Genomic DNA, 13,953 nt, shown 5'->3' on the forward strand with positions numbered 1-13,953 from the left:
CCAGGATAGTCTCGATCTCCTGACCTCGTGATCCGCCCGTCTCGGCCTCCCAAAGTGCTGGGATTACAGGCTTGAGCCACCGCGCCCGGCCCATCCTGTGAACTTTCTACACCAAGAGCCATGTAGCAAGAAAATGTGGGCAACCTTTAAGATTCCTAGTAAGAAGTTGAAGGCCCTAGTCATTCAACTGCAAGGAAATAAATTCTTCCAAAAACTTGAATGAGCCTCAAAGTAGATTTTTTTCTGAGGTAAGCCTTCAAATGAGACTACAACCCTGGTCAATACTTTGAGTACCACCTATGAGAACTTGAGCCAGAGGAACCACCAAGCTGTACCTGGACTCCTGTCCCATGAAAGCTCTGAGATAATAAGTGTGTGTGGTTTTAAAGCATTAAATATGTGGTAATTTGTTATGCAGCAATAGAAAATACAAGCGGTTTAGAGCCTACCATGGAAAATGCAATAGCCCATATGACACATAAAACAAGATGGAGAGATATTTACTTGAATTCATTTTAGGGAAAATACTCGTTTGGGGAAAAAAAAAAAAAGAGGTAGAGACACTTTGTTGACTGAGCCCCAGGGCTGCCCCCAAGGCTACTGCACAACCAAAAGATGATGGTGTTTTTTATCAAGAGAAAGATATATGCTTATGGGTATTCCAGAGATCATCAAGATTTTGAGTGCTTCTCCCCTGGGCACATGCTTCCTTGAAGTCTGCATCTCCCTCTTGGTTTGCTCTGATCTGTATCTGTATACAGGGAAGATGGCTCTTTGAATCTGCTTTTTGCAAGATACCAATAATAGGAGGCACTGGAAGGAGATTGAAGAGGAAGGGTGATAGGGGAATGAGAAAAGTCAGGAGGTGGCATCTGAGGCAAGATACGCATTTCCTCCAAAGTTCCAGTTCCCAAGGAAATGGCCTTCTGTCGTTTCTAGAACTTCACTGTGACTTATGGTAGCCACTAATACATATATAGTTATAAGTAGCTGTACAATGTTAAACTTTTAAAGTTCAGTTCTTCAATCACACTACTCCCATATCACTAGAGGCTACCACATTAGATGGTGCAGATATAGATCATTTACATCATTAGAAAAAGTTTTATTGGACAGTACTGTGGTAAAGAGTAATCTGGTCCATGGGCTCTGCTAACACTCCCTCCTCTCTGCCGTTCTAGCCTAGTGGTCGGTGTGGCTGCTTGATGCTATTAATTGCTATGTTATCTCACTGTCCTCCCTGTTCTCAGCATTTCTATCACCTGTGTAACCAATTACTTGCATTAAGAGTCCCTGTGTCCTAAATAACCAACTGATTTCTTTCCTGGTCAAACTTTCATTGAGCCATCAGAAGAAGAAAGAATAGGATAATCAACACTCCCATAATAGCTAACTATATAACAAATTTCTCCCAAACTTAGAAGATTAAAACAACAATTTATTATTTCATAGTTTCTGTGACTCAAAAATCTGTGTAGCTTGACCGGGTGCAATGGCTCACGCCTATAATCCCAGCAGTTCGGGAGGTCGAGACAGGCGGATCACCTGAGGTCAGGAGTTTGAGACCCAACTGGCCAACATGGTGAAACCCTGTCTCTACTAAAAATACAAAAAGTAGCCAGGCATGATGGCAGGTGTCTGTAATCCCAGCTACTTGGGAGGCTGAGACAGGAAAATCGCTTGAACCTGGGTGGTAGAGGTTGCAGTGAGCTGAAATTGTGGCACTGCACTCCAGCCTGGGTGACAGAGTGAGACTCTGTCTCAAAAAAAAAAAAAAAAAAAAAAAAATCTGTGTATCAAGGTGGATCTAGCTCAAGGTCTTTAATAACCCTGCAGTCAAGATTTTAGCAAGGGCTGCAGTCTTGTTTGAAGGCTCAACTGGAGGAAGATTTGCTCCCAAGATCACACATGTGGTTGTTGACAGGCTTCAGTTCCTCATTGGCTGTTGGCTGGAACTCTTTGCCATTTGGACTTCTCAGTTGATTGCGTGAGTGTTGTGTGGTATGGCACTGAACTGCCCCAGAACAAGTAATCAAAAAGGGAAAGAAGGAGCAGTAAAAGGGAGGCAGAGAGAGATTAAAAAAGAAACTGATAGTGAGAATATGTTTAAAGCGGAATATGTCATCTTTTATAATCTAGATTTAGAAGTAATACGCCATCATTTCGACTGCATTTTATTGACTATAGAGATCAATTCTGGTACAGTGCAGAGGACTACACAGAATGGGAAAGCCAGGAGACAGGAATCATTAGGGGCCATCCCGGAAACTACCTGCCAGAAGTGCTTTAGAGAGGTGACTGGGTTTGATGTAGAGAGAGATCGTTTAGCCTCTTCATGACTTAAATTGGGAAGGGAAGAAACCACACAGCAAATGGGTAAAAGGATGTCCTGGCATAGAGGAATTTTACGGGAAAACACTAACATTTCTATGATGCTATGTCACTTTTGAACTGTGTGCAGCATTCAGAAGACTATTTGATTACTGATTCCATTTAAATCTAGGACATGATAAAAAGTATAAAGATATTACAGAATTGTACCCTGGAAAATAATTTGAAATAATTAGCCCACTTAAAAATCAGGATTTGGAGCAAATGTCTTAACATTTAGAGGGAATTTTAAAAACATATATATGGCTAGTGCAAAGTTTATTATAAACTTTTGGGTAGGCCGGTTCAAAGTTCACATTCTTGCTTGAAAGTTTAGTAGTGGATGCTTGGTAAGCTTCAGGTTGCTCTTGGCTACATACAAGTTTTCTGCAAGGAAAGATTTTGAAAGCACAAATCTTTATCTGTCAGCTGACAGATTATGAAGTCAGGTGCCTGTGTGGATGAAAGGAGAGAGCACCTTCATTTCAACTCTAGCCTGTGGTAAGGAGCAGGGGTGGGCTGTTGAATGCCAGTTTGTTCTTTTCTGATGAATATAAACCTAAAGAAGAAAGTGGCATTGATACCCATGTGTTCAGTTGTAGCACACGCAGTCCTTGTCACTTCATGAATGAGAGACATCCCATCTTCTCCACAGTCAGTTATGTTTGTTTAGCTGAACACAGCCTGCCTGGAAAATGGCCCAGTTCAAAAAAATTGCCATTTTGAAGAAAAATTTACTATACACTACTCACAGTAAAGAAGGGAACTTCTAAAAAGCATTTTTGTCTTCTTGAAAGAAGAAAGTGACAGGGAATGAGAAAGAAAGGGAATTGAGGCTGAAGTAAGCCCAGGATGTAATTTTTGAAAACATAATGAACCTCAGTGAATAGCTTTTTTTAAAAAAAGAAAAAAATTAAAATGCATTTTTATGTTTGAAAGTTTCAAGCTGTAAAAATAAACCCTGGAAGTAGATTGCCTGGAGTAAGATTTAATTAAACACTGTACAGTAAATTAGCATAATTTAATGAGGATCAGCTTTAGTTCCTAGAAACTACAACAGGTAGAAATTTTCATTTTGTAATATATTGTAAAAATCTGCTATCTCATATCCAAACTGTAGTTTTAGAAAATAAAAACTAAACAAAGTATTACCAAGAAGAAGGCAATTTATTAGGGAGATCATGTATTGCTGCTAGGATTTGAGGAGGGTCTTACTTCAAATACTAAAAGAAGAATGTTTTTTGTAAAGCAAAATATATTGAAAGATGAGTTGAATTTTTGAACCTGAAGCAGAGGGGTTATCTAGTATTATATTAATACTTCCCTAGGCCGTGGCTTAACTAGAATTTCAAGGAGAGCTCTTCCTTTTTTCCTCCTTCGCTTTATCCCTTTTTCTCGTCTTCATTTATTTTTTCTTGATCTCTTTCTAAACGGAAAGACTACTGTACATCATAGCTGAGAGGTAAAGGAAGACAACCAATCATACATACAAAAAACCTTCCTGGAACATAGCTACATTGTTGTTGTTTTACCCCTGCCTATAATTCACCAAGCACATGTCCTCAGTATTACACAATATGCATCATTTGTTTTGCCTAAGGAATTGCCTGTACTCAAGAGTCACAGTAGAATAGATATATTCACTGGAAAAAAAAAAGTTCTCAGACAACTAGGATTCAAAGAAACCTCTCTGATGAGAATTTTAAAAAGTGAAATGAGAGAATTCAAATCACTTTACAGAGGGAGCAATCTGATAGAATTGCTAGACGATAAATTTGGGAAATTACAAGTGGGTCTTTATTGTGGGTGCATTCTTAGTACCAAGAAGGATGCCTGAAACATAGTTGAGCCTCACTAAATGTGTGTTGAATAAAATTATGGATGATGCTTTTCACCATGTGTATGTGGTTTACATGAGTAAAAATTAATGCATCCTCATATGTCTTCCCTTAGTTGTAATAAATTTTAGAAGTAGAGATTTGTCTTTCTGACTCCAAAGATTAAATTCCTGGAAATCCCATAGTGGGAAAAGTAACGGTTGAGAAACTTCAAATTGAAAAGAAATCAAGGATGTGAGAGATTTATATGCAGAAACTGTAATGATGAGACAAATTGAAGACACAAATGGGAAAATATTCCATGTTCATGGATGGGAAAAATTAATACTACTAAAATGTCCATGCTTCCCAAAGCAGTATACAGATTTAACACAATCTCTATCAAAATTCCAATGACATTCTTTACTGAAATAGAAAAAAAAATGCAAAAGTGTGTATGGAACCAGAAAAAGACTCACAATTTCCAGAGCAATACTTAAAAAATGAAACAACAATAACAACAACAGTAAAACAAAGTTGGAGGCATCGTGCTTTCAGATTTAAAGTTATACTACAAAGCTATAGTAATAAAAACAGCATAATACTGGCATAGAAACAGAAACACCAACCAGTAGAACAGAATGAAATCCCAGAAATAAGTCCAAACTTATGTGGTCAACTAATTTTTTACAAGGACACCAAAGGGACACAAAAACAATAAATGGTGCTAAGAAAACTGAATTTCCACCTGCAAAAGAATGAAATTGGACTCTTATACCAAATACCTAAATTTCAGATCTGAAACTGTAAAACTCCTAGAAAGAAATAGGGAAAACGATTCTTGATATCAGCCTGACAATGATTTTTTGGATATCACACCAAAAGTTCAGGCTCCAAAAATAAATATAAATAACTAGGACTACATCAAACAAAAAAGCTTCTGCGTAGCAAAGGAAACAACCAATAAAATGAAAAAGCAGTTTACAGACTTGGAAATCATAACTGTAATCCACATATCTGAAAGGCGTTAATATCTAAGAATGATAAAGAACTCTTACAACTCAATAGCAGAAAAATAACTATTAAAAAATGGACAAAAGACTCGGATATGTATCCTATTAAGTAAAACACGATTGACACAGAAGTCAAAGGAAATAGGATTTATTTGGGAAACGAAGAATCAGAACTCAGGTACACTGAGTAAGGACAGTCCTGAATAGTTTCCTGCAAAGGAAGCACAAGTGAGGTACTTTATGGGGGATTTCCATGAAAAGTTATTTTCAGAGGCAGTTCAATGGCTTGGCAGAAATCTTAAATTGTAAACTGTTCTGATTGGTTACTTAATATACTCTCCAGCTGAGAGACATTGAAGGCCAGAGGATACTGACTCTAGTTGTCATTCATCTATTACAAGATTGCCCCACCTGCAGCCTTGGGACCACATGTGGCCCAGGGCAGCTTTGAATGCGGACCAACACAAATTTTAAACTTTCTTGAAACATTAGGAGGTTTTCTACGATTTCTTTTTAAGCTCATTAGCTATCATTAAAGTATTTCATGTGTGGCCTGATACAATTCTTCCAATGCGGGCCAGCGAAACCAAAAGATTGGACATATGGTGTAGTGAACATCCCATGGTTTGACCTTTAGCAGGTGTTAGTTCAATCCTCCCACAATCTTGTGACTCCACTTAAAAGCATTAGCCTTAATTAGTTCATTTTCTTTCACACCCAAAAGAAGACGTAAGAATAGGCAACAGGTATATGAAAAGGTGCTCAACATTACTAATTAAGAAAATACAAGTGAAAGACACCATGATACATCACTTCACACCAGTAAAGATGACTATTAAAAAGACAAGAGCTAACAAAAGTTGACAAGAATGTGGAGAAAAAGGAATGCTAGTGCACTGTTGGGAAGGTATGTTGGTGCAGTCATTGTAGACAAGTGTATGGAGGCTCCTTAAAAAATTAAAACTACCTTATGACCCAGCAATCCCTGTTCTGGGTATATACCCAAAGGGGATGAAATCAGTACCTCAAAAAGATATCTGCACTCCATGTTTATTGCAGAATTATTCACAATAGACAAGATATGGAAACAACCTACATGCTCATGGATGGATGAATTAATGAAGAAATATTCAGCCTTTGAAAAAGGAGGTCCTGCCATTTGCCACAATATGACTGGACCTGGAGGATATTATTCTAAGTGAAATAAGCCAGACATGGAAAGAAAACTATTGTGTGACCTCACTTATATGTAGAATTTTTTAAAGAGGTCAAATACACATATATAATGAAACAGTGCTTACCATGGGCAGGGGAATGGGAGTAAGGAGAGGTAATGGGGAGATATAGGTCAAAGGGTACAAAATAGCAGATCTATAGGAGGAACAAATCTAGACATCTAATGTAGCATGAAAACTAAATAAAATTATATAGTATTAGAGATTTTTGTTAAATGGATTTTAGCTGTCCTTATCAGAAAAAAGTATGAGATGATATGTTAATCTGCTTTACTATTGTAACTATTTTAGTGTCTACATGTATATTCTAATATGTAAATCTCAAATATGCACAATATTTAGTTTTAAAAAAGGAATCAAGATTTTTTTCTTTTTTCTATTTTTTTTTTTGAGACGGAGTCTCGCTTTGTAGCCAGACTGGGGTGCAGTGATGTGACCTTGGCTCACTGCAACCTCCGCCTCCCGGGTTCAAGTGATTCTCCTGCCTCAGCCTCCCAAGTAGCTGGGACTACAGGCATGCACCACCATTCCCAGGTAATTTTTGTATTTTTGGTAGAGACGTGGTTTCATCATGTTGCCCAGGATAGTCTTGATCTCTTGACCTTGTGATCCACCTGCCTCGGCCTCCCAAAGTGCTGGGATTACAGGTGAGAGCCACTGCACCCAGCCAAAATGGGCACATTTTAAGGTGTTCTCTCCCCCTTATGTCTAAAATATCTCCTAAATATTGAATGCCTTTCGGATTTCTTTGGAAGTTTATAGCACAAAAGTTTTTGGCTGCCTCTTTCTGTGTCCCACCTGTAGCCTCTCCTTGGCTTTTAAGATGCAGAATAATGTAGTTTGTGAGATTTTCCTGATAAAAATTTATGCCAAATATACGCATCAGCAATGATTGTACATATCTCTGCTTTCCCCCTTCCAACAGGCATAAGGACTTAGTTCTCAGTCCTAGGTTTCACTTCACCGCATGCTGCTTTGTGCAGTAGATTAGCAAGCATTTTAGGGGACAGGCTAAGCAAAGTTTCCAAAAATAAGAGAAATCTAGGGACAATGAACTTCTCCAAAATTAAAAAAATCCTTAAAGCCCAAGAAGAAACTAATTTTGTCAAACATTATACCTAATATATAGAGTATAAAGTTGTTTTGGATTACACATATCATCAGTAGCTTATAAAATTCTTTGTCGTATCAGTCCCTAAAAGTATTAATATGACCCAGATTTAACCTCATCTTTCGTGTCTTTTCTCTTTGCAGATGTTATTAGCAAAATTTCTCCACTGATTCTGACTTTTGAGTTACCTCCTCCTTCCTCTGTAAACCCTACTTTTTTCTATTTTTTCTAGTTATCCCAAACTGGAGTAATTGGCAAATCACTTGCACTGGAACCCAAATTCTTGTGGGTTTGCTGAGAAAAGGTTATACAGAAGTAAAACCACATATACTTGAATTTTTGCATAAGGGGAACTCTAGGCTGGGAAAGATTGTGGTTTTGTAGGAAGATCACTCTTACCCTCAAAAAGCCAAGGGCATCTTTTCTTTAAAGGAGTTCCCACTTTGTTTATGTGGGAAATTGTCCAGGGCACAGCAAGTCTCTGGCAGGACTTTGCTGGCCTTTTGCTTTCTAACTGGCTGTTGTAAGCAAAAACAGCCCTCCAGAGTCTCTGTGTTTTGGTGACATGTGCAGCTGCAGTTTACAGGGGAGGAAAGGGGCAGGAAAGAAAAAGGAGGATATCCTAATTCCTTTTCTCACCTGATGTTCTAAAATGTTGAGATTGGGTCCTTACCGCCAGGGGTCATGAACCTAAATAAAGTACAGAGTAGCCAGAAGTGCTGGAATATCCATCCCATTTTCCTTAATTCAGTCTATAAAACAGAAGTATTCTGAAGTCTGTCCAGGGATTTTGATTCCCTGCAGTCTGAGCTCTACTGAGAGATGGTGGAGCTCCTTCCTCTCTGTGGTGTCTCCCCTATGAACCAGCAGCTGGCTCACAATGTGTGCTTTTACATCCCGTGGCCAAATCTCGGCTAACTACTTAAGGATACATTTTTGGGTTTTTGAGGTGGGAAACTTCACAACACATGAGTTAATTTTAAGGATCCTATGGGTGTAAAATATATTAGGATTTGAATTAGAATATAATGGAGGTTCAGAACTTGGACTCTGTAGTCTGACTACCTGGGTTTCACATTTCAGTACTTGCTAGCTGATGGACCATAGCTACATGTTTGTTTGTTTGTTTTTGAGACAGAGTCTCTGTCACCCAGGTTGGAGCACAGTGGTGCAGTCAAGGCTCACAGCAGCCTCAAACTCCCAGGCTCAAGCGATCATCCCCCAGCTCAGCAACCTGAGTAGCTGGGACTACGGGTGTGCACCACCACGTCAGGCTAATTTTTGTATTTTTTGTAGAAACAGGGTTTTACCATGTTGCCTAGGCTGGTCTTGAACTTTTGGGCTCAAGCAATTGGCCTGCCTCAGCCTTCCAAAGTACTGGGATTACAGGTGTGAGCCACCATGGCCAGTTTTTTTTTTTTTTTTTTTTTTTTTTAAACTTTCCAAGCCTCTATTTCCTCTTCTACAAAATGGTGATGATAATAGCAACTATCTCTTAGGTTTTTGTGAGGTTTGAACAGATGATTGTTGCAAAGCCCTGGGAATAGTGCTTGGCAATAATACACAGTAAATTTAAGTGCCATTGTCCTTGTGGTGGTTCATAATATTGTTGTTATCGTTATTATTATTATTGAGACGAAGTTTCGCTCTTGTTGACGAAGCTGGAGTGCAATGGTGCAATCTCGGTTCACTGTAGCCTCTGCCTCCTGGGTTCAAGCAGTTTTCCTACCTCAGTCTCTCCAGCAGCTGGGATTACAGGCACACGCCACCATACCTGGCCAATTTTTCGTATTTTTAGTACAGACAGGGTTTCGCCATGTTGGCCAGGCTTGTCTCATACTTCTGACCTCAGGTGATCCGCTCACCTCGGCCTCCCGCCAAATGCTGGGATACAGGCATGAACCCCTGTGCCTGGCCTGCTGTTATTATTATCGTTCTATTGGAGTAACATAGATTAGGTTGTCTGGAAGGAGAGACTGAGAGAGGAATTCTGGTGCAGGTATTTACTGAGGAATTACTCTAAAGTGAAACCTGTGAGGAGTGAGAGAATTAACATCGGACAAGGAAGAAACTAGGCAAAGATGTAGTTTTAGCAAGAGGCCTAACTTCAGCCTGATCCCATGGGGACATCTTGAGTAAGAATTACAGCAAAAGGGGCCCCACTGTGAGACAAGGTGACCAAAATTGTACCCCTGAAAAAATTACTCATTGGTTTCAGGTTGCCCCAAGTGCAGACAGCATAATTCTCAGCACCTTCTGAGGGGTGGGGGTGGCCTGGAAGTGGATCTGAGTAAATTAGCTAGAAATAGTAATTAATTAGGAACCAGCAGAAAAAGTCTATGGGTGCAACTCATTCATGTAAATATTCCCATTGAAATAATCATGTGCATGTGTGCCAGAAACCAGAGCACCAAAAGCACACAGGAAAAGCTGAAGGGAGAATCTTTTATAGATTTGATTTGGGCTCTTTGGATGGAGATTAAAGATAGGCAGTTTGGATTTTTATTAGTATTTAGAATTTGCAACTTAAGGCTCTTGAACAGCCTCACTGAATCAGAATTGGTGAATGGCTTCTGGGCCGGGAACTCTGGTTGAATGATTTATTTGCCTATATTCCCTTGCTTCTTGTTGCCGTTGCTCAGAAATCATGCACAGTGGGTTGTTTTAAGGTAGGGTAAGCATCATAGTTCCCAAAGTTTGAAACCTGCTATTTTGAGGCATGAGGCTGTGTGCTTTGCTTTGTTTGCTCTCTTTAGGAAACAAAAAAAAAAACTGGATAGTGAGGAGATCAGAACCTGTCACGATTCTTAAAGTGATTGGAATATAAAATAAAATTTTCAAGTCTTCTCCCTACCTACTGCTGTGGAACCTCCTTCCTCCTTCAATTTTGCAAACCATTCATTCAGAGACCCCTTCATTGAACACCATGCTGGGCTTAGTTCTTCCATTAAATTCCTTCCCTGTGTTGCTTAGAATTGAGGTAGAAAAAAATGTTTCCTTTGCCATATGAATGTTTGACTCAGTTGAGGAAAGCCCTTTAATTAATGCTTAAACTTTGCAATTAATGTGCTGTACTTAAAAGACCAGTTTAACCTTGGATTCCTGACTCTGGAATTAATGGAAACTTCTGAGTAAAATCTTTTTGAGCCCAAATCTTCCTTATCCATGTGTGGCTTGTCCACTTTGTCGGCCTTTATTTATTTAAATTCCAGGCTATCCCCACCCACTGCATCTTGACCACTGCTTTCCACTGGCAGTTGGTGACTATTCACAGTTTGCTAAGTCATTTTAACGTAAGTCCAAGCCATGATGAATGAAGAAAGGAAGTCAGATAAGATAGGAGGAAGCCTCAGTGTTTTCCTAAGCAAACATAAAGGGTATTTTTAAGTACATTATGTTGTAGAATATCTATGCCGTTGCGTCTTCCCTATTGGTACATGTTTTCAAGAGTTGGTTGTAGCAAAAGTAGACAAATAGGATTGTATCAAATTAAAAAGCTTTTATGCAGCAAAAAAAAAAAAAAAACAATAACAGAGGAGACAACCTATGAAATAGAAAGTATTTGCGAAGCAGACTTCTAAGATTAATATCCAATTAATTGTCGAATTATTGGGAATAGTCTAGAGGTGAAAACTCAGTGTTCATCGACAGATGAATGGATAAAGAAAATGTACATGGCCGGGCATGCACATGCGCGCGCGCACGCACACACACACACACACACATACACACACACGCAAACACTGGATTTCTATTCAGCCTTAAAAACAAAGGAAATCTTACCCTGTCATTTAGGACACCATGGAAGTAACTAGAAGACATTAGGCAAAATGAAACAAGCCAAGCACAAAAAGGCAAACACTGTATTATCTTACATGTGGAATCAAGAAAAAGTTGAAATCACAAGAGCAGACAGGATAATGGTGGTTGCCAGGGTCTGGGGAGTAGGGGAAATTGGGAAATGTTGAAACAATGAAACATTTTAAAAATTGGTTTTAAATGCTCTACTGGCCATTGTTGAGTTAATGATTCACAAAATATCATCAGAGAACTCCACACTTTAAAAAAACACACTATGTGGAAGCTTGTAGTACGTGTGATGTGTATGATTTTTTAAAAGAGCTTTTATAGTAGTTTTTGATTTGTGTAAAAGTTGCAAAGAAGTTTTCAATATACCCCATACTCAGTTACCCAATTATTAACATCTTACATTAATAGGGCATTTTTAAAATATTAATGAATTATTATTTTTAGATGATTATTATCTAAAGTGTATGTTTTATTAGGATTGTTTCCGATGTAATGCCCTCTTTTTTTGTCCCAGAATCCCTGTTTAGAAGACCACATTACATTTAGTTATCAGGTCTTCTTAGGTTTAGACTGTGGTAGTTTCTCAGACTTTCCTTGTTTTTGACGACCTTGACAGTTTTGAGGAGTGGTGGTAGATATTTTGTAGAAATCCCTTCAGCTGGGTTTTGTTTTATTTTTTGTTTTCGTGATTGAGGTTTTGGATTCTTGGTGGAAAGATCACAGAGGAAAAATGCATTCTCATCACATCGTATCAAGAGTATATGCTATCAATGTGACTTTTCACTGATAATGTTAAATTCAATCACCTGCCTGAGGTAGGTTCCCCACTGTAAAATTACTCTTCCTCTCTACCTCATACCTTTCCATACTATGCTCTTTAAAAGGAAGTTACTATGTGCAGCCAACATTTGAAGGTCTTGGGGAAAGGGCAAAATCCTTGCCCTTGCTCCACCACCTGGAAAGGGAGTAGCTATATAAATTACTTGGAATTCTTCTGCATGGATATTAGTCTGTTCTTTTCCGTTACTTATTCATTCATTCTGGTTTAGACTAATGGATATTTATACATTGAGCTATAACCCAGTATTGTATTATTTCATTTGTTGCTCAAGTTATTCCAGCTTTGGCCATTATGGCCACTTTTAGTTGTTCACTGCTGTGTTCCTTTGACATACCCCCATCATTTTGTTTTCTCAGCACTTCCTTACTCTCTGACACTACAGGGAACTACAGGCTTATTTTAGATATACCCTGCCATACAATCAGCCATTTCTTTAAGGAGCCCTGGTTCCTTTTATTGGAGAATGGTATTAGAAACTATGATCTGGGTCCTAGACGTTCTCGTTCCCGCCAGGATGTCATTTTTTAGGCCATTTCAGTCTACTGGGCTTGAGAAAAAAATACACACACACACTAGCATAAATACATGTATCTAGAATTATTTCTGTTAATCCATTTGTGTCTGTATGTAGCTAAATATGAGCATATATGGATGTCTGTAACTATAATTCAGTATTACATGGTTTATTTTAGCTTCTTCCCCTTGCTTGTCTGTAAATTCCCTTTCCAACAGTGAAAATCTTGGCTCCCACCATCCACCCCTACTGTTATGTTCAATCCAATATACATGTACAGTGGTTTCAGAATTGGTAACCTGTACTCCCATGAGAAACAACTTTACCAACTAGAGTATTGTTACTATGTGAAGTTCCTTTTAACCTCATAGTCTTCACTCATTTCCAAATGAGCACCTATTTTTCCCCCATTCCCTTCAGTGTGGTTGTCATACATTTGCTACATAATTAGTCTTTTTCACGGCCTGAATTCTATCTTGGACACCCAGATTTTTTTCTTTTTACCTTCTTGTAAAGATCTCAAATATTTTTGAGAATTACCTGATATTATCATCACAAAATTGAATATAGCAATGATGCAAGCAAATAAAAGTCATAACTTGACAAGTATTGAGAACAGAACACAGCTTATAGTAAAAAGCAAACAAACAAACAGAAGCAATTTCAAAGTCCCAGCTTTGCATGACTCCAAGTTAGCTGTGTCCTTCAACAAGTTACCAAAGTCCCCTAGGCTTTCAGTTTCTAATCTCTACAATTGGGTGCAATTTCTCTGGATTGTTATGAGGATTAAATCAGAAAAGCAATATGAGACTATAAATGGTATAATATATTTTAAAGTAGAAATATTAAATGAAATAGAGGCAAATTCCAAACTTCTGGCAAATAAAGTTTGGGTCAATAATATGGCTTTTTAAAATTATTATTATACTTTAAGTTCTAGGATACATGTGCACAGTGTGCAGGTTTGTTACATATGTAGACATGTGCCATGTTGGTGTGCTGCACTCATTAACTCGTCATTTACATTAGGTATATCTCCTAATGCTATCTCTCCCCCTCCCCGCACCGAACAACAGGCCCCAGTGTGTGATGTTCCCTTCCTGCATCCAAGTGTTCTCATTGTTCAATTCCCACCTATGAGTGAGAACATGGAGTGTTTGTTTTTTTTGTCCTTGCAATAGTTTGCTGAGAATGACGGTTTCCAGCTTCATCCATATCCCTACAAAGGACACAAACTCATCC

Source organism: Colobus angolensis, unplaced genomic scaffold (genome assembly GCF_000951035.1).
Source record: "Colobus angolensis palliatus isolate OR3802 unplaced genomic scaffold, Cang.pa_1.0 Scaffold56, whole genome shotgun sequence".
Taxonomy (NCBI): domain Eukaryota; kingdom Metazoa; phylum Chordata; class Mammalia; order Primates; family Cercopithecidae; genus Colobus; species Colobus angolensis.